Source organism: Podarcis gaigeae (assembly GCF_964106915.1).
Source record: "Podarcis gaigeae genome assembly, chromosome: 15".
NCBI lineage: Eukaryota > Metazoa > Chordata > Lepidosauria > Squamata > Lacertidae > Podarcis > Podarcis gaigeae.
This window is the reverse complement of record NC_139692.1, coordinates 6156812-6183637: the sequence shown is the minus strand read 5'-3', so window position 1 is coordinate 6183637 and position 26826 is coordinate 6156812. Positions and strand designations below refer to the sequence as shown.

General features: G+C 44.7%; 1 long non-coding RNA gene across 1 annotated transcript; it reads right to left on the bottom strand.

The window, feature by feature from the left end:
• Positions 1-12820: 12820 nt before the first annotated feature.
• On the bottom strand, positions 12821-13336 carry LOC310832034. The gene is made up of 3 exons (XR_014558114.1): positions 13121-13336; positions 13006-13075; positions 12821-12967 (listed from the first exon to the last, which is right to left on the bottom strand). It is a non-coding gene; the product is annotated as an uncharacterized lncRNA (long non-coding RNA).
• Positions 13337-26826: the final 13490 nt, after the last annotated feature.

The window sequence follows — 26826 nt, the reverse complement described above, 5'->3', positions numbered from 1 at the left end:
TGAGACATCATTCCACTAGTACCATATTGGAACCTCCAGACCTAAGGCTATATTCCTTGTAGCCTGGAAAGAGACTTGCAGAGTAGAAGTGGCCACTAGAGGAATGAGTATTCTTCCTCTCCTGCCTGCTGTTTTTTCTTCTCCCCAAAGGCTCCTGTCCATTTGAGGAGCCCCAGTTTTCCCAATGCCATCTACTTTAGGGTGAAGTGTCAACAAGTGTACACTTTCACACTGAGAAGTTCCTCTGTAACCTGGCAACCTGCATTATAAAATCACTTTCTAATAGGTCTCTTCTCTTATGTCTCAGTCACTCACATTGAAATAATAAGCCATTTGCTGACACCCCCCCCCCTTTTTTATGTACTGCACAAGCACAATATGTTTACTTTCATGTATCACTGAATCTGTCATAAGGAAGCAAGAAAAGGAAGTACGTCATGTAGCACACATTTAATCTGTGAAATTTGCTTCCACAGAAGGCAGTGATGGACACCAACTTGGATGGCTCTAAAAGAGGATTGCCCAAATTCATGGAGGATACAGCCATCATTGGCTTCTAACTCTGATGTCTATGTTCTATCTCCACTGTCAGATGCAGAACACTTCTGAATTCCAGTTGATGGGCAACTGTAGGAGGGGAGAGTTCTGTTGTGAGTCGAGGACCCGCCACCCACTTAGAGATAAATAAGACACAAGGACATATGTATTTTAGGTTAATGGGCTAAATAAGGCCACAACCTTATTGGTTACAGCATGTGAGTGGTATTGGTATTGGCTTAGGCATTGGATCAAATGATCTCCACTCTGCGGGGGTCATTAGTGGGTTAACAACCAGTGGGAGGAGCTTGTTGATGCAAATACAACTGGAAGCTTCCCCTGACATCACCAGGGGTCATGCCATGGCCCTAGACACCAGCAGGGCATCGGACAGGATCCATGACTGCCAGATCCCTTTAACGGAATACCCAAAAGGGGAGGGGTAGGTGATGGCCACAACCTGCCCTCGAACACACCACACATATTCCAATGCATAACTGCTAGGAGGGGAGAGTTCTGTTGCATTGAGATAATGATTGGACGAGTCCCACTGGCATCCAGTTGGCCATCCAGTTTTACAGAAGCAGGAGGAGGGAGGAGGAGCAAAACCTGAAGAGGACTCCAAAAGCAGGCCAATAACAAATGAGCATGTTCAATATTCAATGTTCACAGAATTTAGCTAGGAAGAAGAGGAGCAGAAAATACGGAGGAAGTGAAAATGGAATGGTATATTGGGGAGGAGGACAGGGCTGGCACCCTGAGCAGAAATAATCTGCACTGCAGCATTTATGTTGCAGGTCCAGTTGTTCTTCACCAGAATCTAATTTGTCTGTCCTGAATCTTCCAGCACTCAGCTTCCTTGGATGTTCCCTGAGTTCTAGAGTTGTGAGAGAGTTATACACCTCTATCTTGTGTCCTCTTACTCACCTCTTCTCTAAATTACCGTAAATGTTGCAGCCTTTCCTCACAAGGGATTTGCTCCACCCCCCCACCCCACCCCATGTCACAGTGGTTGCCCTTTTCTGAACCATTTACAATTCTATAATATCCCTTTTTGAGATGAGGCAAGCAGAACTTACTTTCTAAATGTCCAAATCATCCACTGCTGTAATCAATGTTAAAAGAAATGGGGAGAAGGGGGGAATTTAAACTTTATAAGAGCTGAACTCTTGCTGCTATGTACTCCTGCAACAGCTATTTAGCTTCTACTTCAATTTCATCCAAATAGCTTTCTATTTGAGGTGCCACACACTGGAAATGGTTTGGGAAAAGGCCCCATTTAGATTGAAGATGCAAGACTACCAATATGCAGTGAAATTACTTACTGTCATCTATGCGAAGTCTGTTGTTGGCAATTCGTGTCAGTTACAAATTAAGTTGCACGGAGGTATAGTTCTCGATAGAAATCAATTTTAGGCACAGAATGCCTTATTTGCAGTTTTATGGCTTAAGACTACTGACAAGAAATGATTTACTGTAGGCAGAGGGAGAAATGCTGTAGAGGGGGTGATTGTTTGAATTTGACTTTTTTCCATTTTTATTGACAGTGTTTTCTTTCAAATGTTTAATGTAGAGTATTATGCTATTTAATTTAAAATCAGTCTCAGTCAATAAAACATGCTAGCATATTGTCAGGTTGGAATCTGCCTGGTGAGCAAGATTTGGTCCAGAAAATGGCACACTATATTTCAAATTATATCAGCAACATTTTAAACAGTGAAAAGCATGGACAGGCAGAGGCAAAAGCACAAAAACAGCTCAGCCTGAGTGCTGGGAGCCATTGTATTTATTTTTAACACGATAATGTAGTGCAATAAAATTATTGCACTAAAGGAAAGAGTATGCATTGCATGCAGAGCTTATAGAACTAATTGGAATGTAGTCAGGCCACATATTCATATGGAAGGGCTCAGAAATAACATAAGACTCTGAACAAAAATATTTTTATATACTGTTATTTGAAATCATACAAAATTGTGTGTGTGTAATGGGGATTCCCTGATGCAGAAGAAGACAGGACTGTATTGGATTCACCTTTTTCCATTTTTAAAGTGAAAGTGCTAGAGGGGGGATTGTTTTGCGGTGGGGAGAAATATTATGTCCCCTGGGAGAGGGGGAAATGACCAACATTGCCTCAATACCAGTAATATTTTGAGAAAATTTGCCAAACCTACTGTTTTACATTATCATATTTCACATACGTTCCACAGCTCACAGATATTCCACAGTTCCTTCCTCTATGTAGTGAAATGTCCATCAGCGCTCAAGGTTTGTTAACATTTTTTTAAAAAGAACCTACGCATTTTCAAGAAGCACTCCGAGAGAAACGTTTGACTGAAAATTGATGAGAATTGTGCACCTGACTCCCATCTGTGCTTTGAAACAAAAATCTTTCTTCATTCTGCCTTATGTTTCACTTGGTCATGTAAGTATAAATGGGAAATGAAGTTGAAAGGATTTGCATGCCCTGATACAGAATTGCATGAGATCAGGATGTTTGCAGCAATAAAGTACTTTGTAATTTAAACACCGAGGGACTGTTGATACATCTATTGATCATCATCCATTTACTGCAACATAAAACGTGTGTTTTTATTTATTGCACCCCACCTTGATATTTATATGGCATGGGGAATCTCAGGCTCAGGGGCCAAATGTGGCCCTCCAGTTCTCTCTATCTACACCCCAGGACTCTCCCGAGGGCACCGCCCTCCCCCCCTCCGCAATCTCCACAGCTCACATCCCCTATTGGCATTGTTTTGAATCCTCCTTGAGTGTTTTTGCCTGGCTGGAATGTCTTGAACTCCTGTAATGCCTCTTGCTTCCCAGGATGAAGGCTAGAGAGCGGCTTGTGAATGTGTGTAGAAGCTAGCCTACCATACAAAGGCAACAGTTATGAGTTACCAGTCTCTGCATCCACAGTATGGCTGCGATTCTCCATACTCTATTGTTTCTCAAGACAAACAGATGCTAACAATATATTAGTGTTAACAATCCAAACGTGCTTATAGATTTTTTTCTTTGTTGTTTTATTTTTATCTGAATGAAAATATTCTGGCTCTAATGTCTAAGGCTCTGAATTGACCATTTCATAAGTTACTGTTCTATGGGTAATAAGTGTAAAGGTAAAGGTACCCCTGCCCGTACGGGCCAGTCGTGTCCGACTCTGAGGTTGCGCACCCATCTCGCTTAAGAGGCCGGGGGCCAGCGCTGTCCGAAGACACTTCTGGGTCACGTGGCCAGCATGACAAGCTGCATCTGGTGAGCCAGCACAGCACATGGAAACGCCGTTTACCTTCCCGCTAGTAAGCGGCCCCTATTTATCTACTTGCACCCGGGGGTGCTTTCGAACTGCTAGGTTGGCAGGCGCTGGGACCGAGCAGCGGGAGCGCACCCTGCCCTGGGGATTCGAACCGCCGACCTGATGATCGGCAAGTCCTAGGCGCTGAGGTTTTACCCACAGCGCCACCCGCGTCCCTATGGGTAATAAATGTACATATTGTCAAATGTAAAGTACACACACCCCATTCCCACAAACCCACAGCTTTCACTCTTGACAGCTGCATATTTATAGTAAGTGTTTAAAGGAAGACTCTGATGGTGGCTATTCTGATTATGGTTTTTGATCACAGGGAGGTTTCTAAGCACTTTCAGCTAAGCATCCTTAGCATCTCCTTTCAGACTTTGGTGCTGAATGTATAAAGATCAGAAGGATTAGACAACTTTATGGAGAAAAGGCTATCAGTGGTTACTATTCTGATGGCTATGTTCTAACTCCCATGTTAGAGACAGTATGCTTCTGAATTCTAGTTGCTGGAAACCAAAGGAGGGGAGAATGATGTTGTGCTCAGGTCCTGCTTCTAGGCTTCCCATGAGCATCCTGTTGGCCGCTGTCAGAACAGGATGTTGGACTGATCCAGCAGGGCTCTCCCTTTGTTTTATGAGTGAGGGAGTGGGTATGGAACTCAGGAGGACACTGGGAGTGGGCCACATGTGAATGGTCTCAAGGTCTCTTCAGCATTGATGGGAGACCTGTGACCCTTCAGATGTGGCTGAACTCCAACTCCCAACAGCCACAGCCAGCATGGCCAATTGTCAAGGATGATGGGAACCGGAGTCCATTAACATTGGAGGGCCACAGGTTCCCCCAGTTCTGCTGCTTTACACAGTTTGTGCCTTCACACATTCAGCTGAACACCTGAGTGGGGATACAATTTACTATCAAGAGTTACAATTTCCCATCTTTGGGTAGATAATATTTCAATCCAACTAGGATCCGAAGTCCATGATGTGAGAATTCTAAACAGAAGATGTTAGATATTTTCAACTGTCAGTATAGTTGATCACCCGCTGATACTGATAGCAATTAAAATTCAGAATGCCCATACTTACATAGGACTCACCCCTGAAATGGCAAGTTTCAGAATTAAATATAGGGCTGGGTGAACCAATCTATTTCCATTCCATGACAGTTTCACATGTGGACGCCCATAAGTCCATCCTGTCCAATTCTTGCATTAAAAAAAAACCTGTCCAAAAAAATTCCATCTATTTCAAACTGTTTTTCTCTCAAAGTACACATTCTAAAAATCTTTTAGTTTTTTTAAAAAACTGAGAACGGACTGCATTTTAACACTCAGGGTGTGCAAACTCCTATCAGATAGCTAAGTTCCCACCTGCACATTAGTCTAAAAGGTGGAGATCAAGTTCGGTTTGTATCAGAGATACAGATTAATTGTATCACACAGATCAAATTAATTGCTTGCAAAGAGCAGAGATGACACAATGGGCTCACCAGTATTTCCCAGAATTGCCCTTTTAAATCTAGTTACGTTTTTGATACTTCCATGGCCTCATTGTGGGAATCGAAAGTGGTTGATAATGACAGAAGGTGAAATGGGGGGGGGGGGGACACACAAACTTTATATCATCCAGTGCTCTGGAGGGAATTTCCCTGGACTTTGAAGCTCAGAAAAACTGGACTTTGTAGCCTTAATGAACAAGCGGATCTAAGATGCTTTCTACTTGACTTGGCCTTAATAACTGAATGCACATTTTGATGTAAAATACTAAGAAGAGCTCCAGAAACAGCCTGCCTTTGAAATTTGTTTCTACTTCTACTTCTTTCAGAATGTTCAGGCCTAATATTTTATTAGCAGCTGTTACTGCCTTTTAACTTCAGACACTGCAGACCATTTTCATGTTTCTCCTTTCAAAGTGGCGCTCGGTACTGGAAGAAGAAATGCCTTTTGTGGAAATGATGTTCTCTGGATTGCTCGCCCTTCTCCTTATTAATTTCAACATGCATCGAGCAATGTAAGTGACAATGCAGTGTAGCTTCAGCCACCCAAAGGAAAGCAGACAAATATATTGATCATATTACTTGAAGTGCTATGTGGGAAAATGGGGTATTATTCCACTCTTGCAAGCTACAGTTATTGTATTTTCATTTTTTTAAAAAAGAAAATATGAAAGTTGTATCAGAGCTCCAGATCTGAGTTAAAGTTACTTAGTGATAGACTTGTCCCCAGTGCTTTTTCCCCGGTGGAACTCAACACTACGCAGTACTGGCAACTCCCCCCATTAGCGAAGCTGCATGCTCCGGTACCGGGGGTGGAGAGCAGGCGGGGGCATGGCTGGCACGCATCCCAGGGGTGTGGCACGCCACCTACGGGGGTGTGGCACCCGTGCGGTGGGGAGGGTGCATAGCATGTGTCCGGGGGCGATTGCGATGGTACCCCCTCCCTATGGTGCCAGGGGCTGTGCGCTCCTGCCGCCCCTCCCTTCCTCTGCCAGTGCCCCCCCCATGCAATTTAGCAATGGAAATAAGCATGCCATGGCACCTCATCCTGTTGCAGCAGAAGCCAGAGTGAGCAAGTTCTTTCTGTCTCTCTCCCTCGATTGACAAAGGCCGATTCCCTCCTCAGACCAGGTGGATGGCAAGGAGACCAGAGCAGGAGGGGACACTGCAGGAATGAGCAGGGTCCCTGTGCTGGCTCCAGGGGTAGGTAGGACCCAGTGATGGCTGGTTTTGGTGCATAGGAGAATGAAGGGCCTGGTTGGAGGGAGAAGAAAATAATACCCTGGACATTCAGTGCCAGGCTGTGTCTCCCATTTTACTCTGGCTGCACTATGGAACAGAGGAATAGGCACCTACATCTTTTCTCTCCTCGTTTCCCCACCCTCCTTTGGGGGGGTGTTTGTCTTTTTTTTTTAATGAAAGAACGACACACTGCTAATTACAGCAGGTAATTGCATTTCTTTTTGAATGTCATTTGAAGTCACAGACTTTGTATGTGCCAGCATTTTTGTTTCGTTTTGTTGTTAATTCCCTTTGATCCTTGCAGAGGACATGGGGTGGTGCTTCCTCTCATCCCACCCCCCTCTCACTCTCTCAGTGCATTTTAAAGGTAAATAAGAGGGGCTGGGTGGGGTAACTCCATATGGGTCTATTACTAACTCAGAAGGGCTATAGTCAGTCAGCAAATCTCCCCCACCTCTCCCCCTCTTCTCGTCTCTCTCCTGGGTTCACAGCAAGCTGTAGGGTGGGGACAAAAAATAGGCATCTTCATTCTGGAAAGCCTAAGCTGCTTTTACAAAAAGAGGAGGAAATCGGAATAATGAAGTGGGAGGCGGAACAGGCAGATAGAGAGAAGAGAGTGTGCTATCTATCAGGAGGGAGGCAGACTCCCCTCCCCTTTTAAAAGGGTTAGCTGCTTTCAGGCCAGCCACTCCAACTCCAGCTGAAGCATCCACAATGGATAGTGGAAGGCTGGGGAGGAGAATGTAAGAGGGCTCATCAGACATTAATTGAACCCACACGCACTCATGCATGCCAAGGTTAAAATCGAGAAGTGCTGTACTTGTACCCAACCAACATACTGGAAGTAGCTTAGCATCTTTCAACAAAGGGGGCGGGCGGAGGGAACAGAGGAAACAGGAGTGAATGGTGATTCCTTCTCTGCTGTCAGGGTGAATGGGGTGAAGGACATTTGTTATGTACTAAGCTTGGATCCTAGAACAATGGGCAAGTAGGGTCCTAGAATGCAACAGCTGATTGGCCTGCAGGAAAAGACCAATCAGGCTCCAGGAGTGAAGCAGAATCAGCCAATCAGATGGGATTCATTGTGTAAATAATGTACAGTGGTACCTCGGGTTAAGTACTTAATTCGTTCCGGAGGTCTGTTCTTAAACTGAAACTGCTCTTAACCTGAAGCACCACTTTAGCTAATGGGGCCTCCTGCTGCCACCGTGCCACCAGAGCCCGATTTATGTTCTTATCCTGAAGCAAAGTTCTTAACCTGAAGCACTATATCTGGGTTAGCAAAGTGTGTAACCTGAAGCGTATGTAATCTGAAGCGTATGTAATCCGAGGTACCACTGTATATAAAAGACTGCGGTTCGGGGGGCAATTCAATCACTGTTTTACAAGCTACAATAAAGAGCATGAAATCACTACAGGATTCTGAGTATATGTCAACATTGCAGACTCAGCATCCCTCTTCTTGTGTGACCGTTATCAAAACTGTATATCTTTCTGGTTCCCTTGTGGTGGTGGTGATGCAATTTAGAAATCAGATAGATTAACATATCATCAGGAGAGATGTGCAACTTCCTTCTTTGAACATGGACAAGTGTGACATCTTGACCTTTCTGCCTTATTGGCAACACCACCCCACAAACATGTGGCTCCAGTACATGTAAAACCTGCAAATATGCACATGTAAGACACTGAAAGTTATCATACTTTCTTCTCCCTCCAGGCACACATACACACACTTTCCATTTAGTGAGAGTATAATGTGCTTTGCTGTTGTTGTTGTTTAGTCGTTTAGTTGTGTCAGACGCTTAGTGACCCATAAAGGGGAGGAAAACACCCACTTGAAGAGTTTGCTACAAATTTAGTTTCTTTAGCGCCCCCCCCCCCATTATAACTGCATATATAGTAGTGAGGAGCAATGAACAGCTGCAGGGCACTGACACTGGAGAATATACAGTGGTACCTCTAGTTGTGGACATGATCCATTCGCACCCTGAAAACTCAGCAACTAGAGCGGTGCTTCTGCGCAAGCACGGAGCACGATAGAGTGCTTCTGTGCATGTGCGAAGAACGCAGAGCGTTTCTGCACATGAGCACGTGGCAAAACCTGAAAGTATACTCTTCTGGGTTTGCCACGTTCGCAATCCAAAAAGACGCAACAGGAACCTAACGCAACACGAGGTATGACTGTATGAAAAGTGTGGCACATATTGTAACAGCTTCATGGTAAGTAACAGCACGATTTTTCTAGGAAAAAGCACTGCTTGTTCCACTGGTGAAATGCTTTGCAGAACATTGTCATTCCAGAGAATGCATTACATTATTGCACAATAGATTGTGCAATTTGTTGTAGAAAAAGTGTCCACTAGAGCAACTGTTGCACTGGTGTCCTCTGTTGTACAACATTAAAACTCACCCGTTCCGTGTGTTTTTTTTTTGTGTGTGTGTGTGCCCGTGCCCTGAGTACCTTTCTGTTCCTGAACATTTAAGTGGAAATAGTGACAGCACACAGAACAGCCTAATTCCTGTGTGTGTTGTTGTTATTATTATATTTGCAGGGGAGGTTCCATTCATGATTTTTGTCTGAAATGTATCTAGTAAAACAAAACCATTTTGTGCAACATAGAATCATAGAATATAATCATAGAATCAGAGTCATAGAGTTGGAAGAGACCACAAGGGCCATCGAGTCCAACCCCCTGCCAAGCAGAAAGCACCATCAGAGCACTCCTGACATATGGTTGTCAAGCCTCTGCTTAAAGACCTTCAAAGAAGGAGACTCCACCACACTCCTTGGCAGCAAATTCCATTGCGTGCTGAGGTCCCCAGTACACCCCTTCCCCAATAACTCACACATCACACTTAATTTTTGTTTAAGGTTTTTGGCCACAACTTTATTATCATACAAGATTGTGAGTGGTTGCTTAGGCACTGGTTATGACTAGCTGTCCCCCCCCCCCCGCCTTGGGGGACAGCGCTGACTCCCGTGAGTCAGCGTGTGGACGAACAAGCCCCAGGGACAACTGGGGCTGCGAAACAGACCCTCAGCTACTCCCTGCTTGCTCCTTGGGAACTTACACGGCCCACACCCTGCTCCAAGGGTTTGGACGAGGGGATGGTAAGCCCCAGAATTCCTTTAACGGAATTCCCAGCAGCAGCAGCATTGGAGGGGTAGGCACAGCCAATCCACACCCCTCCACCAACCAATTTAACCAATGCCTAACCGCCACCAGAGCCCTTGCGCTCGCCGCCAACCACTCACAAATTCAACCTCACCCTCAACTCAGCCACCACCGAATCGAGCCAAACATCATTCCTAGCAGGGGAAAGATGAACCCCATCTGCCCTGTAGAACTCTAGGGCCTTGAAGGTAATACGCTGGTGAGGAATCACAAACCCACCCAGTCCTACCACCAACTTTCCCACCGCAGAATTAATCCGCTTCCTTGCACGTTCGGTGGCAACTGGGCAGGGACTACCCCGCCAATTACGGCGTTGGAGTAATTGTGACCAAAAAAGCCTGGAATCAGGCACCAAGGCCGCCAAGTCCTTTAGATCCTGAATGATGGCAGCACGTAACCCATAACATGAGGAGGAAACCAAATCATTTTCCCCAAGCTGCACCACTATTGCCGCAGGAGGGCCTGCCAGGAGAACGCGCCGTTGCATGAGTGGCAAGAATTAACATGCTTTCCGGCCTCTTCGGTGGTAGTTTGTCTAGGCATTGGTTCCCGTCTAGCTGCACCTGACCTCAGCAGGGCAGCACTGATGACTGGGCCCCACCATATCATCAGTACAAGCAAACATTGTGGGGGAGCAATGCATTCCAAAGCAACCGCATCTAGCGATTGGAGGGGACAGGTGCTCCAACCCCCCCTCCAGATCACCTTGAACCAATGCCTTAAATTATTTTGAGTCCAGGGAGAGCTGCCATCAACTCGAACCAAGCCCTCTTGCATGCAGGAATGCAAACTTATGCTGGAGGAAGACGGCAAATCATCCTTGTCCAGCTGTTACACCAGCACTGCGGGAGGACCAGCACAGGTCACACTCGACCGCCAAAGGAAGGATCTCCTCCCAAAGCATTCCCCATCTGGACATCCAGTATATGTTCACATGGGCAGGAAGACTGCGATGGCGCCCCAGTCCAGACTCGTCAGCGCGCTTGCCAGCCCAGCGTACAAAGCTGTGGCCCAAATGTGCACAGCTGCTCCTATGAAAAAAGGAAATAACAGACAAGCATCAGCACAGACATCATTGTGACGCTTCCTGATATAACCCTTCTCAGCATCAGACATTCAATGACTTCACAATCCTGTCTACTGACAGGCCCCCAGTGTGCAGCCTTTGCAGCAGCCCTATTTGGAAGGAATGAGGCGTGTTCAGCGGTAGGCAAGCTGCAGGCCGTAATAACTGGTGCACGACGTAAGCACATTGATGCCTGTCTAACAGGAACCCATTTTTACGCACTAGGAGCGGGCCAGCCCCCAGGGGAATGAAAAGCCAAATATTTCTGGTATCCATAACTGGGCAAGGGCCCTTCTTACCTGTGACAGGAAGCCAGATTGTGGCACTCCTGCCCACTAAGTCTGTTTTAGAGTTCCCAACTCTAATGACAAGCTCCAAAGCAGATAAGGAAAAGTCCTGAAGCAATAAGCCTCCAGACTCTCAGCCCCGTGCTAGCTCCAACAACCATTTCCCCAACCCTCAGTGCACCAAAATGCAATGGAATACTGAAAGGAGACTCGCCTTGATCTTTTACCAGCAGATAAGTTTTAACTTGTTGCAGATACTGCATAGGTAAAATTGACCGACTTTCTGCCCACTGTCCTATGAGGTTGGAGCCTATTCCAACCTTCCAAGGCCCTGCACACAACAAACTTTACAAGGGTCTCTGAAAATTAAAGCTTCAGTATAACAGACATTGCAGTGGACAGAATTCTGATAGTTATAACAGCACGCCCAACCTGCAGCAGGTGGAGCAAATACTGCAGGATCTGCTCAGAGGATGGGGGCCAGTTCATCTGAATGGCCAAGGACTGCCAGCTTAAGGCTAAGAAATCCATCCAGGCCTTCCCATAAGAGCTAAAAGCAGAAGGGGAAATGGAAGCTGCTGCTCTCTGTAATTACTAATTGTTGTCAAAATGCCACAGGTGGTCTGGAAAAGTCTGGCAGTAGCTGAGTGTCTGGAGCCCAGGATCTGAAGCGCTCCATCTGAAAATGGGATAGAGTGTCAGTGACATCATTAGAGGATCCCGTAATCGGGAGCAGAAAGCACAATATTAAACCTTAAGCGGCGCAGCTCAAAAGCGTAAGTGGAGGGGCGAAGACTCAGCTAGAGCGTGAGGACCGTTTTGCCAAGACGCTCACCACTGCCTGGTTATCAGACCAAAAGCAGATCCGATGTTCACTGAACTCCTCGGGCCACATGTGAACTGTTACTACAATGGGGAAAACTCAAGGAAAGTTAGGTCACATGATTGCCTCACCACACCGGGCTTGAGGCCATGGCTTTGCACACCAGCAGCTCCTGAAAGAAAGAAAGAAAGAAAGAAAGAAAGAAAGAAAGAAAGAAAGAAAATAATAATAATAATAATAATAATAATAATAATAATAAATATCCAAAGGGCAAAGATCCAGCAGCATCAGCATGAACCTGAAAATCCCTGTGCAAGTTCCAGGTATCCTGCCATGGCCAACTACTATTGCATACAGTTAGGAATTGCAACCATTGCATGAGATCCCATTGCATGAGAAAGGCAAGGGGACTTCAACATTTAGGAATTGCAACCATTGCATGAGAAAGGTAAGGGGACCTCAGGCCGCAGGCAGCCTGGCCTAGTGGGAAGGGAAGGGGCGGCCTGGGGCAACCACTCTGCATGCAAGATTAATTAAGTGATCCAGCAAGATCGGATCTGATGAAGCATCACTTGCCACAGAGGAAGTATTACAAAATAACTTCCTTCAAGGCAGACAGCTTCTCCATAGGCAAGTGGTTTGTTTTAGCAACGATATCCACTGGATCCCAAAATAAAATGGGAATATGGGCAAAAGGTATTGAGCTATTGCTTGCCAGCTTCCAGCCCCCTCTTGGGCAGGGGGCATCTTGTGCTGCCATCATGATATGTAAATTTACAGGGCCGACGCTGGCCAGAACCCCTAAAGAAGTCCTGACAAAGCTGCCGCCGAGCCAGCTTCCTTTTCAGACACACACTCTGTGTAATGCAAAAAAAAAAAAAAAAAACACTCCGTGCAGCACACACACACTCCATGCAATGCAACTACACTCCGTGCAACACAACTACACATTCCGTGCAATGCAAAAACGCACTCCGTGCAATGCAAAAACGCACTTCAAGCAATGCAACTACTCTCCATGCAATGCAGCTACTCCATGCAATGCAACTACACACTCCGTGCAATGCAACTACACTCCATTCAATGCAACTACACACTCCGTGCAATGCAACTACACACTCCGTTCAATGCAACTACACACTCCGTGCAATTCAAAAACGCACTCAGTGCAATGCAAAAACACACTTCGAGCAATGGAACTACCCTCCATGCAATGCAGCTACACTCCATGCAATGCAACTACACACTCCGTGCAATGCAACTACACACTCTGTGCCATGCAAAAAACACACTCTGTGCAATGCAACTACACCCTCCGTGCAATGCACACACACTCCATGCAAAGCCACTACACACTCCGTGCAATGCAACAACATGCTCCGTGCAATGCAACTACACACTCTGTGCGCTACACACACCCTCCGTTCAATGCAACTACACACTCCGTGCAATGCTCACACACTTGGTGCAATGCAACAACACACTCTGTGCAATACACACACACCCTCCGTGCAATGCACACCTCTGTGCAATGCAAATGCAAATCTCTCACGCAATACAATGCAAATGCAGCCCGTGCAGCGCTGTGCCCTGCAATGCACAGAGCAAACTGCAATGCGGGCACACAAAGGTGCTTTCTCCCGCTTGCATATTGCAAACGTGGCACCTGTCAAATCCCTCGCAGTGAGGGAACCACCAAAAGTCCCTCGACACTGGGCCTAAGTGTCCAGGTAGAACAATGGGGGAGCATGGAGCTGTCCCATATAGGGACCAATCCTGCAACCTAGGCATTACCGGCACTATGCACTGACCAGCTGAGCTATCCAGGATGATCCCTAAAGACGCAGGACAGCCGCACCCTGACCCCTGTAGAGGTCCAAGGTGATGTCTGAATTATCATCCCTGCTCCTCTTTGCCCTCCTCCTGGATTGCAGCCTCCAAAGATGCTTCCTTATGGAAGAAGGCACCTGGAGCGTCCGCAAGTCATCCCCTGCAGGAGAGGCAAGCTCTGGAGGCATCTGCAAAACCCTGTCATAGTCTGCAAAAACTAAACCATGTAAGGAACCGGTGAAACCAATGCTTCATGGACCACATGGGGACACTATTCAGGCCGGAAACGCTTCCAGGCCATCGAATTCTAGGGCAAAGCCCTAGGATCACCTGCTAGGCCAGGTATAAATGTCTCCAGTGAAATAGCAGAGTTGAGGTAGCCCACAGCCTGTCCAGGTACCCCTGCTTGCCCTTTTAGAGGGAAGCACCCCTTCAAGAAACCCAAAGTTCCTTTACCACAAATGGGCCGAACTACAGAATAGCCCAAAAGGAGCAGTTTGTTTTGTTTTGTGATAACAATGGCTAAGAGGGGGATATGAACCCTGTCTCCCAGGTCCTAGTCCTACACTTTAGCCACTAAGCCACAATGGCTCGTCTCTAAAATGGCAGTCGCCACTATCAGGGCAAAACAAACTTAACGAAAATAAACTTGTTCAGAAAAGCATAGTTCAAGAGCATATACAGAGTGCTCATAGTCATTGGAGGCACAGAGAGCCTCTGCCGCCCTGTCTGCCTCAGATATACATTAGCAGCAACTGAGCCTGCAAGAAGATACATTCTTAAGAGGTCAGAGACTTAACAATTAACTGCTACCTGTAGCAGACAAGGCTTGGAAGTTATGTGCAGGCCAAATAGGCCTCCCTGCCTCTGCTCTTGAGAATCTTAGTCTCATAGCAATATTAAAAGAACTCAAAATAGTGCTCCCCCCCAAGGCTAGATTAATATTTGGCCAACAGCGCTGCACACACTCAAATAAAGCCAATCTTCGGGGGTGCTATAAACGAAAATGATTCCAGCTAAGCTGGGAACAGCCCTGACTAGCCCCACAATTTACAACAGGAGAAATGGGGGAAACCTTTTTGCAAAAGAAAGCCCCTACCAGGGGCCCTCTCCCTATTGGGAAAGGCAAGCCACAGATACAGGGAGAATCTTCCCACAGGGCAGGGTAAGGGGTGGGAAATCGAACAGGAAAAGGGGGGAATTAAATTATTTAAGGGACTAAAGAGGATTAAAAGAAGGGGGAAATAAATAAATGTAACCAGACAATGAGAAGATTGAATCACTGTCCTCCAGACAGTCCCAGTGCTCCATGTGATCCGGTGTCCACAGCAAAAGAGAAAGTAATGAGCTGTGGACCTTGCTTAAATAACCTCAGGTCCCACCCCTAAATTGGCAACATCCTATTTACCCCAGCAACTCCAACCTCCAATCTGATTCAAGGCTCTTGAATCTATTCTGCCTGGCACTATGGGGTGTTCTGTTAGCCCCATCCGCAACCCGTGCTCTCTTTCAGTGAGAACATGCTCTGTCGAACAGCTCTTACTGTCAGGAAGTTCTTCCTAATGTTTAGGTGGAATCTTCTTTCTTGTAGTTTGGATCCATTGCTCCGTGTCCGCTTCTCTGGAGCAGCAGAAAACAACCTTTCTCCCTCCTCTATGTGACATCCTTTTATATATTTGAACATGGCTATCATATCACCCCTTAACCTCCTCTTCTCCAGGCTAAACATGCCCAGCTCCCTTAGCCGTTCCTCATAAGGCATCGTTTCCAGGCCTTTGGCCATTTTGGTTGCCCTCCTCTGGACACGTTGCAGTTTGTCAGTGTCCTTCTTGAACTGTGATGCCCAGAACTGGACACAGTACTCCAGGTGAGGTCTGACCAGAGCAGAATACAGTGGCACTATTACTTCCCTTGATCTAGATGCTATACTCCTATTGATGCAGCCCAGAATTGCATTGGCTTTTTTAGCTGCCGCGTCACACTGTTGGCTCATGTCAAGTTTGTGGTCAACCAAGACTCCTAGATCCTTTTCACATGTACTGCTCTCAAGCCAGGTGTCACCCATCTTGTATTTGTGCCTCTCATTTTTTTTGCCCAGGTGCAATACTTTACATTTCTCCCTGTTAAAATTCATCTTGTTTGTTTTGGCCCAGTTCTCTAATCTGTCAAGGTCGTTTTGAAGTGTGATCTTGTCCTCTGGGGTGTTAGCCACCCCTCCCAGTTTGGTGTCATCTGCAAATTTGATCAGGATGCCCTTGAGTCCATCATCCAAGTCATTGATAAAGATGTTGAATAAGACCGGGCCCAAGACAGAACCCTGTGGCACCCCACTAGTCACTCTTCTCCAGGATGAAGAGGAACCATTGATGAGCACCCTTTGGGTTCGGTCAGTCAGCCAGTTACAAATCCACTGAGTGGCAGCATAGTCAAGACCGCATTTTACCAGCTTCTTTACAAGAATATCATGGGGTACCTTGTCAAATGCCTTGCTGAAATCAAGGTAGGCTACATCCACTGCGTTCCCTTCATCTACCAGGCTTGGAATTCTGTCAAAAAACGAGATCAGGTTAGTTTGGCATGACTTATTTTTCAGAAATCCATGCTGACTATTGGTGATCATAGCATTCCTTTCTAGGTGCTCACAGACTGTTTGCTTAATGATCTGCTCCAGAATCTTCCCTGGTATTGATGTCAGACTGACTGGGCGGTAATTATTTGGGTCTTCTCTTTCCCCCTTTTTGAAAATAGGGACAACATTTGCCTCCTCCAGTCTGCCGGGACTTAGAATACATCTAAACTAGCCAAGTATTCTTGTACTATCTCCTTAGTTATTCTGGGCTGTGTTTCCTCTGCTGAATCATTTGCTCCAAATTCTTCAGGTCGGGCATTGTTTTCTTTATCGGAGAAGACTGAGGCAAAGAAGGCATTGAGGAGTTCAGCCCTTTCTGTGTCCCCTGTTTACATTTTATCATCTTCTCCTCTGAGTGACCTCACTGTTTCTTTGTTCTTCCTTTTGCTACGAACATACCCATAAAAGCCTTTTTGTTGTTTTTAACCTCTCTAGCAAACCTGAGTTCATTCTGTGCTTTAGCTTTTCTGACTTTGTGTCTACACATGCTGGCTATTTGTTTGAATTCCTCTTCGGTGGTTTTCCCCCTTTTCCATTTTTTGTACACATCCTTTTTTAATCTTAACTCAGTTAAAAGTTCTTTAGACAGCCACCCTGGCTTCTTTAGGCACCTTCCATGTTTCCGTCTCATTGGTATTGCCTGAAGTTGTGCTTTTACTATCTCCCTCTTAACAAACTCCCAGCCATCATGAACTCCCTTTCCTTTTAGTATTACTGTCCATGGGATCTCACCCAGCACTTCCCTAAGTTTTATGAAATCGGCTTTCTTAAAGTCAAGAAATTGAGTCCTAGTATGCTTGGCTGCTCCTTTCCACTGTTTAGTAAACTTTAGAAGAGCATGATTACTCGCGCCTAATGATCCTTCCACTTCTACCCCACTAACCAGGTCATCAACATTGGTTAGGACCAGATCTAAAATGGTTGTTCCTCTTGTTGCTTCTCCCACTTTCTGGACAATGAAGTTGTCTGCAAGGCCAGTGAGGAATCAGTTTGACCTTATGCTCTTGGCTGAGTTTGACATCCAACAAATATCCGGGTAATTGAAATCCCCCATTACTACTATCTCCCTTCCTTTTGCATGCTTGGCCATCTGTTCCAGGAAGGCATCATCTATGTCCTCCGTTTGGCTTGGGGATCTATAGTAAACTCCCACAATGAGGTCACTGTTATTCTTCTCTCCCTTACTTTTGACCCAAATGCTCTCACTTTGGCTTTGAGGTTCTAAATCTTGGATCTCTTCACAGGTATACACATCCCTGACATATAACGTCGCTCCTCCTCCTTTCTTGTCTGGTCTGTTTCTCTGAAATAGATTGTATCCCTCCATTATTACATTCCATGATTTGGTACTTTCTTGTTGGGCTTTTCATTTCCCTTTAATTGTTTTGCTAGATCCTTGCCCCCTTAATGCTACAATCTAGATCTGCAAATACCATTGTTGAATCAAGTTTCCACCAATCTGTTTCCAGTTGCAGACTACTACATCTCTGCAATGTTTTATTTCAATTTTCACACTAGCCCCAGTACTGTTGAATCACTATGATTCCGTGGCTTTTTGCCATTTAAATTGCCCCCAAGTTTATTTGCATTTAATGAACTTTTCTTGCCACTGAATATCATATTATGAAAAAGGAATGGTAAGGAAGTGACATGGGAAAGGGAAGGTGGAGGTGATAATTGATCGTGAAGATTGTACATTAGTCTCCTTTAGTTATATTAATTCCTTAAAAGCAACACATCATTAACTACCTCTTACTCTCCAAAATCATGTTCTGTAAGTCATTCTATTAATAAGCACCATCCTATTAAGCAAACCATCTAATTATTAATCCATTAGCAATCAGATTGCACACATTCAAGCATCTTTTCAAAAGGTACCTTCTTGACAGGCTGATTTGGTGGAATACCCCCCCTCCAAATATTGTCAAGTTATGATTTAAAAGGTCGGCTTCCCAAATTTAATGAGGAATTAATGACTTGAATGATCTCATAATTCTCGAACAGACCCTGCTTGCAGATTAATTGCACTTCCTGACTATTTCCTTGAAAAGTGCTACATTGTGTGCTGTAAACTTTCCAAATGCTATTCCCCAACCCACCCCTTGTTTAAGTGAACTGATTCACTTAATTCAAGAGATAGCAGCATTTGTGGCTGCAGCACAAAGGGAACAATTAAAACAATGGTTCAACAAGCACTTGGATGTGTCTTGTGGTATTTTATTGCCTACAAACCTCTAGCACAGGGGTGGGAAAACCTTCTGGAGCCTGGTGGCCTGCTTCCAGTGTTGTGCTTCTGACGGCATATCAAGTTTAAGGAGCCTTTAGTTTTCAGGGCATTTAAGATGCATACTAAGTACCCTGGGCCCCTGAACAAAGTTCTACTCAAAATAGACCTATTTAGTAAAGTCCATTAATTTCAATGGTTCTCCCTTCAGTAGGATTAGAAGTGGATTCAATCCTGTTCTCCAGGGTTCCATCCACCTGAGACACTACCATTTGATCTATGCTGTCACTGCTAGCAGTTGTTAGCAGAACAAGACTCAGGAGGAGGAAATACAATGCAATGCTATGGCAAACATTCCATCAGCGCATGCACTTCAGATGGAGTGATCTCTGCTATGCAGCGGCGGAGCATGTCTCCATGGTGCCTGGGATGGGTGTATGTGCGCACCAATGCCAGTAGTGACGTGAGGTGCAAAGGACGAACAGGGATCTGGTCCCAGTCTCACACAGTGATGCAGGGCTGGATTGGGAGGGTGGTGGGAGGAGCAGCATCGGTTTCCCCCCCCCCAAAAAAAAATGCAGCCAGGGGGGTCATCCCAGCAGCCCCCACCCCGTGCTATACTCCTGCTCCTGTGCACTGTTCTTGGGGTTCTGGGAAAAAAAACCTGTTGTGCTAGTGGACATCTTTGTGTGGATTTCTGCTAGCAGGACTTGTTGGTTGAAACCAGCTTGGTAGGGAGTGTGGAATTTTTGAGCTTTCAAATTCCAAAATTAATTGGTGTGAAAAAGTTGTAACATGACTTAGGAATTCAAAAGGTATTTTGGTTAAATTACTATAATTTAGTTTTGCTTTTTAAGTAAAATGTGTTTAAAATTGCATGCAAAACATTTAAAATGATTGCCAAGTACTTGCAGTTATATTGTATATTAATTTTAATTGTTTGTTTATTATTTAGCATTACCTGACATTTTCAATACACCTGGCTGAATAAATTAGCAAAAATAAAGTTTCATGCCCTAAAATGACATGCCCTGCACCAAGGATTTACCTGAGGGAGGATGAGACTGGGCAGTTGGAGCCACCCTCTAATGTGGAAGGAGGAACATTTGCATGCACAGCAAAAGCAAAAAGCAAAATGAATTTGTCTTAAAAGAAACCCAAAATGACATCTTTCTTATCCTTCTGATGAATCTTCTATAAGAAATAATTACAAAAACTTTTATGTCAGGTTCCATAAACTTGCTAGCTGTTGTTGTTATTTAGTCGTTTAGTCGTGTCCAACTCTTCGTGACCCCATGGACCAGAGCAGGCACTCCTGTCTTCCACTGCCTCCTGCAGTTTGGTCAAACTCATGTTCGTAGCTTCAAGAACACTGTCCAGCCATCTCATCCTCTGTCTTCCCCTTCTCCTTGTGCCCTCAATCTTTCCCAACATCAGGGTCTTTTCCAGGGAGTTTTCTCTTCTCATGAAATGGCCACAGTATTAGAACCTTAGCTTCAGGATCTGTCCTTCCAGTGAGCACTCAGGGTTGAATTCCTTCAGAATGGATAGGTTTATCTTCTTGCAGTCCATGGGACTCTCGAGAGTCTGCTCCAGCACCAGAATTCAAAAGCATTAATTTTTCGGCAATCAGCCTTCTTTATGGTCCAGCTCTTAATGCAGGTCATGAAAGGGAGATTTGTCAACTACTGAAGACCTTACTGACATTAAACTATGACTTAGCAACTTAGCTGAGGATGTCTAGGGGTGTGGAACCTGTGGGGTGTGGAACCTGTGGTCTTCCCGACCCATCTAGGGCTGATGGGAGCTGGAGTCCAATAACTTTTGAAGGACCACAGGATCCCCATCCCTGCTTCAGTGGGAGTTTATAATTGTAAGAACACCAACACATTACTTGGGTATCTGTAATATATATACAGGTAACTGGTGATGGGGAGGAAGGAACTACAGAAAACAACCTTGCCAAGCAAAATGTGCTTGGGTTTAGTTATCATCACTGATTCAACATCACTGAGATGTTGAGTTGGGAAAAAAAGAATGAATGGAATATAATGGCACATAAATCCCCCAAGGAGAAAATAAAGTGTATATGTGCATCTATATTTTATTCCCTGAGTGTTCTGCTGTTTGACAAGGACACCAAAAAAAGTTATCCCATGTCAATAGCAATGAAACATGAAGACTGAAATGCTATGCACAGTTACAGTACCTGGAAATAAGATTCATTGAACATAGTGGAGCTTGCTTCTTCGGTAAGTATGCATAGAATTGTCATGTCAGGCCACAATTCAATACAAAATTAGGTGCTCGTAAGACAATTTATTCAAATGGGCTTGATGTAGACTTGATAACGCATGTTTTGAATGAAAACAGTCCACTTATTTGCAAGCAGGTAAGACCTAAAACTAGGGCTGGTTGAAATATTCATCCCAGGAACTTTTCATAGATTTTGGTAGTTGGGGAGCAAAAGCCACCCCAAAAATTTTGGATTCATTTTCAAGGGTAGGTGAATTCTAAAAACCTTTCAGGGGTGGGCTGACCATTAACAATGAGATTCAAAGGCTGCTTGAAGGGTTCGTTAGAATGCCTTCAGCAGCAGGGTAATTTTCCCTTCTAAAGTGTGAAAAAATATCTCCACCGGAATTACTCAATAGGATGTGTTTGCTTTTTTAAAATATACATTTATAGACTGCTTACTACCTGGAAGATCTTGGAGCAATTTACAATGCGTAAATACGGATAGAACTACTTCCATCCACGCATCCTCACCTACAGATTCATAACATGCATGGTACTACACAATCTCATCACTGGGAAAACTGATTGAAAACATTGGGGAAATGATGGAAAAATAATCAAACCTAGAGAAGAAAAGTCTTGCTGAAGCAAGGACAAGTTCTGTCTCATAAACCTATAAGAGGTCCCTGAGAGGGTCAACAAGCCTATTGTTAGAGGTGAGCTAGTTTACATAGGGACAGTTTCCACCAGTTTTCTCAGAGCAGGCATCAAGATGACCAGTCTGTAATTTCCAGGATCTCCCTTGACTTGTTTGCACTGGCAACTTCTCAGTCCTCAGGTACGGAGGCTGATCTGAGGGGCAAGTTACAGATTTCTGTTAGAAGATCAGCAGTTTTGCCTTTGAGGTATTTCAGAACTCTCACGTGGTTGCTGTCTGGACGCAGCTATGATGTGCTCATAGCAAGCCTGCAGAGTCTTAAACACTTTACAACAGTACATTGTCCATCTTTTGTGATGGTTTTTTTGTGTCCTTTGCTAAGGCCTTACAGGCTTAGGTTTTCAAAGGCTTCCTAGTATGCCTTTACAAGTCTTTGCTAGATCTTACAGTGTGAGGCTGTCTAGAGTGGTACCTTCAAAGTTCTGAAGAGCACTGGAGGTGTTGTTGCTGTTGTTCAAGCATAACAACACAGGATTATTATTTTTTACCAACATAAATAAAACTTTTAACTTTTTTCTTTTTAAAACATATTCACTGCTGTGCTTTAACAGAAAAACAACCAGATCTCTACAATGCCCACAGGCAACATTTAGGACAGCCTGACATGCAAAGCCCATGGATATATCAGGAAAAGAGACATATCAGAAAATATCAGAAACAGAGCAACAAAATAACGTAAGGCTTTGTGAGGAGACCCAATCTGATTCAGTGGGGGTTGCAGACATTGAATTTTGCATCAGAAGGAGGGAAGAGATGAAAAGCAAATTTACCTAGTTATTAATTCCCCACATGAAGGCACCACACACTCATGTGGTATTACGCAACATTGCATACAAAAATGTGTATACAGAGGTACCTTGGTTTGCATACATTTTGGATTACAAACCCGTCAAACCCGGAAGTGCATGTCCTGGTTTGCAACGTTTTTTTGGATTACAACCCTTTTTTTATTGATTATGAACAAATGTTTTTGGGAGGCCCCATTGGCAAAAGCACACCTAGGGTTACAACCTGTTTGGTTTACAAACGGACCTCCGGAACGGATTATGGTTGTAAACCAAGGTACCACTGTATCAGAAGAAATATGCACTTAAATACTGGTTAATTTCTGTGAGGTTAAATTTAAGAAGAATCTCAAGCTGATGTGGAAAATGTGGCAACCTGAACTGAAGACTGGAAAAATGAGGACCCAAAATTATTCTCCTCTAAAATACAGTCCTCATAGAACGAAAATGCCATTTACATTCTTTGGCGACAGCAGCAGTTGCAGCCCAATGGGGCTTTGTTGAGCCACTGGGGGACAAGGGATAACAGACATCAGAGACTGTGCATATAGACATCAGAGATCGGACAGGCTACAGGCATCAGAAAGCAAAACATAAACAACCAATCATGCCAGGACATAGGAAGAGGTCCAGTGAAGAAGAAGAAGAAGAAGAAGAAGAAGAAGAAGAAGAAGAAGAAGAAGAAGAAGAAGAGTTGTTGTTTGGATTTGATATCCCGCTTTATCACTACCCGAAGGAGTCTCAAAGCGGCTAACATTCTCCTTTCCCTTCCTCCCCCACAACAAACACTCTGTGAGGTGAGTGAGGCTGAGAGACTTCAGAGAAGTGTGACTGGCCCAAGGTCACCCAGCAGCTGCATGCGGAGAAGCGGAGACATGAACCCGGTTCACCAGATTACGAGTCTACCACTCTTAACCACTACACCACACTGGCAGTGAGGATCTGTTAGCAGGAGCAGAGTGGCTCTTGCACTGTAAGGTGACTAGTGGAGTTGGGTCCTGTCCCTTCCTTCTCACTTTGCCACGAACACACTTTTCAAGGCCATTTTTGTTTCCTCCTCCTCCTCCTCCTCCTCCCCTTTCCACTGATCTAATGCTGGGCTTGTTGACAGTTCACTGGGGATCACTTGGCAGCATGATCAAGGAGTTGGCTGACTGGAGACGCAGGAGCAGGGACTTCATTATTAGCGACAGCTGGAGAGGGGGAATACTCTGAGTGGGCACTCTGGGGGCCACACTAAGGTGGGAAAAGCAGCAAGTCTCTGTAACCCCCCGTGTGAGCTTTCTAACCCTCCCCCTCTCTCTCCAAGCTGAGTACAACACAGTGGCAAGATGCTACTCCCACATGAGAATAAACTATCCCCTTTTCAAACAACACTGGGTGCTGGTTATGAAAGGCATGAGATTGTGTAAAGGTGAATGCTCTCAACTGCATGGATATTCAGGGCTCTTATTATATTCAAGTATTGGCTGCGTCTGAGACCACTTAGTCAGAGAAGTCTCACGTCAACTGATTGAAAGGGGACCACTCCACAGTAAGCATTTTTGAAGACAAGTGTGTAGGAAGATAGATGAAAAGTGTTTGTTCCATCCTTTAGCAAGCAGAGCTCATGACGTCTGTTTGAGAAGTTATTGATTCTTCATCACTAGGAGAAATTTTGCAGGTGATATCATAAAACAAATTGCTTGGAAGATTTTCTTCCCTTGCAGTAAATCAGCTAGAGTTAGTACAGAGAATTCTGAATTCAATGTATTAGACATTTTGGGTTGAAACTGAAATCTACTTTGTCCTCCGAAAGAAAAACATTTTTCAGTCTTCACACTCAGATGGATCATCACTCATAATTCCATAACTGTACTGTATTCTTCATGTTCCTTTATTTCTTTTTTTAAAAAAAACATTTTTAAATAAAAATAATGGTTAGCTTATAATGCCTACAAAAAGAGGTGCTATTGAACTTTGAATAAGAGCAAGTGCAATAAATAAGATGTAACAGTGATTAATGAATTAGGGAAAAATGAGACTTTTGATATATATTTTCTCCATTTTCTTCTACAGGAAGACCAGGATGAGGTATTGTTGCTATTGTTGTTAGCACCATAATTATGCAACACTGTATACATGACACTTTACAAAGAATAGGTCCCTTCCCCAAGGGTTTTACGATCTAAAATGTAACATAAGGAAGCAACAGAAGAAGAGGGTGTAAATGGAATGCAGGCATAAACAGGGCAAAGATTAAGGATCCACACAGATTGCAAAATCACTTTATCTGTGCACAGTGGTGGAGGAAGGGTGGGCGAGGTGGGTGGTCCACCCCGGGTGCCATCTCTGAGGAGGGGTGACAAGAAGGCACCCCGTGGGGGGCTCGCCCCACCACCCCCAGGCACGGCGACATGAGCCGTCGCCATTGTGCTGCCGCAGCCGCGTGCAGAGGATAATCCGCTTGCAGTTGCACCCTCCTCTGCCATCCGTACAGCGCTTGAGCAGTGCCATGGGCAAACTTCCTGGTGGTGCATGCACAGCACTGCTTGAGCACCATATGTCGTACGATAACCCTCTGCCACCGCTGCAGCCGTGATCAAAGGATCCCTCCGACTTTGCTGCAGCTGTGAGTGAAGGATTATTCCGATGCCACTGCAGCTGCGAGTGAAGGATCCTGCTGCCATACGTATGGCATGTATGCATGCATGGTATGCAGTGGCACACACACATGTGCGGTATGTAGTGGCACACACACATGCACCGGTGGGTGGTTTGCCCTACCCCCTGACACCCGCCCCACTCCTTCCTTCGCCACTGTCAAAATTCTGATCAGTTTCTGAGTAACTCTGTGATCTCTGTGCTTCAATCTGGGTTCTGGGTTCTGACCCACACTGAACAGACATAAACCCTTGTGCTGGTGGGACATTTAAGGCTCATCTGGACTTCCTTTTGTGCCACATTCCTAGGCACAAATCCATGCTTTAAAGCTCAGTGACTAAGTTCCTGCCCCTCTTTTCTTTTTCGTCCCAGTGCTTTCCCCACAAAAAAGCTGCTCTTTACTGCTGAATTGGAGCAAATGGCAATCTACAGAAAACCTAAATTGTTGTTTGTTCTGATTCAGCATTAATGAGCGGGTTTTCCTGGGGAAATCCTTTTGTGTCTGTGCAAAAAGTGTGTACAAAATGTGCATGTTTTAAATGTGAACTTACTTGAGAGAACACCTAAATTTAATTCAACTGTACTCATAAGTAAGTCCATATTGCAGGATGTGGATAACAGTGCACTGTTAAAAAATTACTAAATACTGTACAAGCACCTCCTCCAGAAGCCCTTGATTATGTGGACTTTTCCAGGGTTCTGTCCAAAACGTCTACACAAAACGGAACCAAGGAAATCAATGACTGAGTATCAGCATTTTAATGCATATTTCTCCTAATATACATATTTTATGCAATTTCCCCTAATGTAAGGTCTTATTTTCCACTATGCATTTGTATGGACATTTTACTCTAGTATATGCATTTTTGTACACATTTCTTGGCTGGAGAACTGCATTGCAAAATTAGGAGAGGTTCAGATTAAAAAGGATGGCCGTGTTTTGGTTCATGTATTGTTTTGGGAAGTATGAATTACCGGTACATAGGTTCTCTTTTAAATGAGAACTGAATCAAGTTAATCCTTCATCCTTACCTGTAACAATGAATTTTATATGTTAATAATATACCATGCATATAAATGCTTTCCTTTGTATATCTTGCATCTGCCATCCTGAATTATCCCACTCCATAGGTGTATTCATTCAAAATGACAGTATGAAGGCAGGAGAAGCAAAACATTAAATTTGAAACCAATCAGTTTGCACAAGGTGTGTTATGAAAACATAACTTTTAGCACGCAAAGAAACACTTAGGAACCACATTAAAGGTTGACTACATTGAATTCTCCCACTATATACTTTCATTGTGAATGAATTATCCCACTTCAGTTTGCCTTCAAAGTAGGGAAGACAGGAGAATGAAGCTGACTGATTTGCAATAGATCAACAATGATTTCTGACTCCCAGTTGAAAACAACAATGCAACCAAGTGTTGTTTGATTCTAAATTAGGTTGGTGCAATGAGGATTAAAAAAAGCCAAGAGTAACAATAACTAGGAGTGGATTTTTGTGTGGAAGCATTGCAAACTCAGTTTGCTTCTGAAGGCAGGTGCGGGGTGTGTGATGCACACCGGGTGTCAGCCGTGAGGGCAGGTGACATCGCCGCCCCACCCCCACCCCATGCTCACTGCGCGCACGGCAACCCTGGATGCTTGCTGTGCAGGTGGTGGGCTGCTAGGGATGCTGCTGTGGGCTGCTAGAGGTGCCCCCTCAAAGCTTGCCACTCAGGCAGCAGGCAGCTAGGGACATTCGTTGGGTGGGCGGCAAGCAACGCACCTCCACACTTGCAATGCGGGTGGCAGGCAGCTAGGGACGCTTGCCACACA